We start from the raw sequence: 6,359 nt of genomic DNA, 5'->3' as shown, positions 1-6,359 counted from the left end.
ATGGACCTTTGGTCTGACCCAGTATTGCCGTTCTTATGTTCTTATATTTTTTTTTAGTCTCTAAGATGCCACAGGACTACTCGTTTTTAAAGTTACAGACTAAGACGGCTACCCCTCTGAGACTTGATGATGTTGATAGGGTAAAATGGAATGGAGACAAGAGAAAGGAAGAGTGGATCTAGTAGAAAGATAACAGAGTATACAAACAAAACAGCATGAAGTTGGAGGCCCTAAGTTGCCTTTTTTCACAGGTTTTTTTTTTTTTGTATTTCTGAGAGTTGAGAAAGAGAAAATTGGAAATCCACAAAAGCAGTAGCATGTTTGTTTCCAAAAAGCTGAGAGGAAGAGGAGGAAGCCACAAGACAGTATGGCTACGTCTACATTGGCCCCTTCTCCGGAAGAGTACTTTGAAGAAGTACTTTGAAGTAGGAATAAGAGATCCTCCGGAAAAGGGCTTTATTCCGGAGGATCGCGCCAGTCTAGACGCTTTTTTCCGGCTTTTCCCCAAGCCAGAAAAAAAGTGGCGGCCATGTTTATTTAAATCCGCGGGGGATATTTAAATCCCCCGCGGATTTCCCTATTCTGACATTGGAAATTAACATGCCTCTTCTGGAGAAGGGGCCAATGTAGACGTAGCCTATCAGTCTGGGTGATGTTCCTGGAGCGTTGGTGAGACAGAAAGAAAAATGACGACTGAACCACCAAACAAAAAACCAAACAAAATAAAAGCTTTTTTGGCCAGATTGTGACTGACTTTTTATGGGTGTCCTGGATGGGGTGGTTTCTGGGGAAGAGAAAATAGTGCAATGACCGGCCTGAGGGGAAAAATGCAGGCTATTTGTGCTTTGCATATTGTCCCCAAGACAGCAAAGAGGAGGCAGGCTTTAGCCCTTCCCACTGGTACAGAAAACCAGATGTCCCTGGAGGAGAATGCAGCCTTCACACTCATGTTACACTGGGAACTTGGAGGGATTGTGCTTGCCTCAGGTACAGTTCTCTGTGCACTTCACCTTTGAGCAGTGTAACTCTTCTCTACCTCATAGAGGTGCAATCTAACCCTTTTCTCATATCAAGACTCCTATTGGCAATGAGAGGAGAATAAGGAAATAGCACATACCCTAAACAATGCTGAGGAGGGAGATGGGACATTATCTAAAAAGAAGGAACTGAGAATACAACCATCCTTTGTTTATAATGGACAAGCCCACTTGTAATAGAGACTTGCCCATCCTGCCCTCTCTTCTCATATTACCTCATTATTGCTTCCAGAACCTTGGCATAGCCCATCAGTGATATGTAGCATCAGGTCACTCACTTTATTTTTATGTCTTGCATTTAAAAATACATATGCATGTTGAAATGTTTCTCTTCTATCTTCAAGACTCCTGCCACATGGGTCTGTAACTGATAGATCTAGCTACAAATTACATTTTTAAAAGAGCATTTGGGATTTTAAAGCACAGGACTATAAAGAAATCCAAACAAACAATGTTCAAAGGGATACAAATGTGAATGTCTTTTAAGAATAGAAATAGTATATTTCCATACAAAGTATGGATTGGCATTTTGGTAGCCATTTCCAGAGCACCCTCCTCTGCCTGGGCACAACATTTCATGAGGGGTCCTCATCTTTGGAATCCCCTATTGGGATCTGCCTCAGATCTGTATCCTTTCCCAACTCTCACACATAGTGCTCTGGGCCTTGGCCAAAGTCCACACAAATCTTCAAACTAACAGACCTTTCACCCCTCTCAGGCATCACTGGAGTTCATTTATTGATCCTACTCCAGGCCTTCCCTTCTCCGTTGTTACCTGTGTGGTTTTACCCTGTCACAGGCCTTCTCTCCATCAGAGTGATCAACGTCTTCAGCAGTCCCTCCTCAACTTAGCTCCCTCAGCCTACTTATAAGACATAGTACTGCATCCTCAAGCCAGGAGACAATTAGTTACTCCCTAGTGCAGACTGTGACTAGTTCCAGTTCTTTCTCTTGCCTTCCAGGTGATGGGAATCATCACAGTCTGGAACTGGAGCTCAAGAGATTGGGATTTGATTTCCAACTCCTCCATCATCTGTTTTATCTATTGGGGTTGTAAGTTCTTTGGGGTTAGCTGCTTTTTCTTGCATGGGATCATTTAGGTCCTAATGTAATTAGGACTTAATCTGGGCTGAGGGTGGCAAGCAATATCATAACACACATTATAAATAACGGTGAAATAAGAATATCTAAACACAAAGATTCCCTGGTGATTAATTCTGAGAGGCATGCCTCATCACTGCTTTAGACAACTTACTGCATGCCACAGAGACTCCAGTTATCTTTCTAAACACTGGATTAGCTGAGAGTCAGGACAATTGTAGTATATTTGTGTTTTTCATCATCATCTTCATCATCATCTTCTGTGAAGCACATTTTACTCTTTAAATTGTTTGAGATGAAAACCATAAATCAATCAATCCCTGTCACACATCACTGGTGTTGAACTAGTCATTGGTGAACGGCAAGGGCAAAGCTATATGCAACATGTAAGAGTTACATCATGCCACTTTAATAGCTGAAGGTCCAAATAAGACCTGTCAGTATCCTTAGCATCTAGGTAGGTTTGATAAGGACCTATTTATATTTCAGAAAAGGAGATCAGCACACTCGGGAATCCTGTAGATAGTCAGATGCTTCAAATATGGGCCTCTATTATGCAGGCTGCTTTATAGTAATGGCTGGCTTATTGCTAGCCCTAACTCTATCTCCAAAACCCATGACATTCAACTTTGGGCTTCTCAAAAGTGAAAACATAGTGACAAAGCGGGGAGTTCTGAAAAGAGTAACAACAGCTATTAGGGGCTGGAGTCTTTCATAGAAAAAAAACCAATTATGCATAGTAGGAATTGGAGATATCTATCAAGACTAGGATAATAGTAAAAAAAGTAACAGGTAAAAGTACCAAGCACAGAGACAAATTCTCTTGTAAAACACCCAGTAAGTTAATGGGAGCTGTATGAATGATTCTCAGAATAGAATTTGATTGATAAAGTTGAATTATGTGGACTGAAATAAGGAGCATGAGTAAGAGTAATATAATTAAATTAAAACCAGAATATTTTTGGCTAAATATTGTGTGAAACATCCTGACTGTAAATTTCTTATGAAAGTAGAACCACTCTATTACTTGGAATATTTAAAACTAGACTGGATAAAGCACTAGAAATGTACTATAGGGACTATATTTTTGAAAGACAGAATTAAAGAATGCAACGAAATTTTGCCATTTCTATGTTCTATGATTATGTGTAATCTTAACTTGCACCTTCCAAATCAGTCCACTAGCTCTACTGTACAGTTTAGCAAACTGTTTTAATGGTGATAAGGTTTGATCTTCCCATTGAAGACAATGGCAACATTTTTATTAAATTCATTCAAAAAGGAGCTGGTTTTTATTTACCCTAGTTATTTTTATTGGGGAACTAAAGAATTGGAAGTATAGTGTGAACTGAAACAATGGAAAGTTCCTTTCTAAAGTCAAGTGCATGAAAATAAAAGAGTAAAACCAAAATGTTTGCAGAGACAATTGGAAATAAAGCTACACAGAATACTTGTTTACTGTCAGAGCTTTACTTTCACAGATAAACTTTACTCTGAAAAGACAAAGGTGGCATGATCAAATTGCTTTCAGATACCTAAGAACTTCAAAGTGAATAACGTGTAAGTGTAGATCAATAGAGTAACCACATGACACTTTTCAAGCGTATTTGATGCCTTCACAGGTTCATTTCAAAATGATACCTCATAAATTCTCACTGATGCTCATTGCATTTAATTTTTAAATTTCCGTATCTTGCTGCTTATCTTTCCTATGCTATCTAGCTACTTCCTGCAAAAATATAATGAAAGACGATGGTAATGTTATTTTACAGATGTTTGCTATATATGAAAATCTTCATCCAAGTCAGGGTTATTGAAATGCAGTACTTCCAGTGCATATAATTAAAGTTCGTTCTCTGTGTAGATATTCACAAAGAAAATTCTAATATTCTAAATACCCTATTAAAGTTGTCCTATTGCAGGAACTTAAGATGTAGAGAGGGCAAGAAATGTGATTATGCTGAAATAGCAACTTCTTATTTAAATAAAAATCTGTTTCTTGTGTGCATTATAAGTCTTATCTGATTGCTTTACTGAAAATGTTACTACTTTTTGTTCCTGTTAGCACAGTAGAGTATTTGTCATGCCCTTGTAAATTAGTTTCCAGTTTGTATTTATCTGAAGAACAATTGTATGCATTTTGTAAACTGCCCTGTGTTATTTTGCTTCATATAGTGTAATGGAACAGCACTTGTTCATGTAACACTTTGTCACACTTTTAGAATCAAGTCCTGGAAATCTCAATGAAGCAATCTAAAACAAAATCATTACACTTTATGGTTAGCTGTGAGTCAGTATATATAATTATTTCTTGGATTCAGTAGCCCAGGGCTTCTTTGATTCTACATCTATAAGGGTATGTCTATACTACAGATTTTTGTCGGAAAAATGGCTTTTTCTCTGGCAAAACTTGAGTTACGTCCACACTGCAATCGCATTTTTTCAAAAGAAAATCGAAAGAACAGAGATGTTTTTCTGATATTGGAAAACCTCCTTCTACGAGGAAGAAGCCTTTTTCCAAAACAGCTTTTTTGGAAAAAGGCGTGTGCGGACAGGGTAGAGGGAGTTCTTTCGAAAGAAAAGGAAAAAGCACAGGTGCCCTGGTGGTCACTCCATCCACAGTGATCACAGCCCAAATGTGAGAGATCATCCATTCAGTGTGGACGCTATCTTTCAAAAAAGCAGATCACTATTTTGATGTGCTTTGGTAGTGTGGACGCTCTTTGTCAGAAGAAGTTTTTTGGAAGATCTCTTCCAGAAAAGCGTCTTCCAAAGGAAGCCTGAAGTCAAGCCATCACCTCAATGTATCCCCCTCAAACATGCTTCTGATATGGTCTCCCATGTAAAGCATGATAATACTTGCGCATGAATATTTCATACAATTATTTAAAACAAATCTGTGATGCAATATATATATATCTGAAAACAGTTAATCAAATATACAATATATTGTGATTGGAATAGGGATGTAATAATGTAGTTGATTAATCAATAAGCAAAAGCTTATTGGTTAATGCTATAGACTACACATTTCCTCCACGCTACCAGTAGATTTTTTGCAGGCTGTATAACCGCCTGGGCTCAGACCTGGCTTGTGGTGGGTCTGGGACCTACCTCTGCTGCAACTCTGTGTTTAAAGTGTATTAGGAGCCAGGTGGGTAAGCAGCCTGGCTCAGTTCTGGCTCATGCCAGGTCTAGGAGCTCAGACCCTTCTCAGACAGGAGCTGTTGCCTCCCTGCACTGTTGCCTCTGTATGAGAGGCAACCGTGTAGGGTAACAGGCAGTTGATCTACAAGGGAAGCTGTTTTTTAAACTGGCTCCCCTCGTGGACCAGCTCCTGCCTGGTACTCCATGCTGCTGCCTCTCCTTGGGAGTGGGTCTGGAGCACACTAGGGCTGTGTCCAGACTCCATGCCTCCGTCGACGGAGGCATGTAGATTAGCCAGATCGGAAGAGGGAAATGAAGCCGCGATTAAAATAATCGCGGCTTCATTTAAATTTAAATGGCTGCCCCGATCTGCCGATCAGCTGTTTGTCGGCAGATCGGGAGAGTCTGGACGCGATGCCCCGACAAAGAAGCCTTTCTTCATCGACACAGGTAAGCCTCGTGAAACCAGGTTTACCTGTGTCGATGAAGAAAGGCTTCTTTGTCGGGGCATCGCGTCCAGACTCTCCCGATCTGCCGACAAACAGCTGATCGGCAGATCGGGGCAGCCATTTAAATTTAAATGAAGCCGCGATTATTTTAATCGCGGCTTCATTTCCCTCTTCCGAGCTGGCTAATCTACATGCCTCCGTCGACGGAGGCATGGAGTCTGGACACAGCCTAGCTGCCGGCCCCATCTCCAGGGACTATAGAATAGCCGAATAACCAGGATGAATTCATGAGGATAATCGACTATTCAATTAACTGATATTTAACATCCCTAGATTGGAATACTGCTCTTAAAGGGCATGACCTAGACTCTATGGAATTATGAAATAACTGGTGTCTTCCATGAACTTTGGATCATGCCCAAATTTGTAAACTCTATGCACCATGAAAAGATGGTCACAAAAGTATGGCAATAGTAATGATCCTAATGTAATGGGAGAATCTTAGCTCTTAAAATTCAATAAAACAGAATATTTCTCTTTTAATCAGGGCTCTTAGCAAAACTGATATTGGGTTAGAGAGAGTCTAATGGTGTTTTAAAATAGACTTCTTAAGTGGTTTGTAAAA

This window comes from Pelodiscus sinensis, chromosome 2 (assembly GCF_049634645.1).
Source record: "Pelodiscus sinensis isolate JC-2024 chromosome 2, ASM4963464v1, whole genome shotgun sequence".
Classification (NCBI taxonomy): domain Eukaryota; kingdom Metazoa; phylum Chordata; order Testudines; family Trionychidae; genus Pelodiscus; species Pelodiscus sinensis.
Note: the sequence above shows the minus strand (reverse complement) of the source record.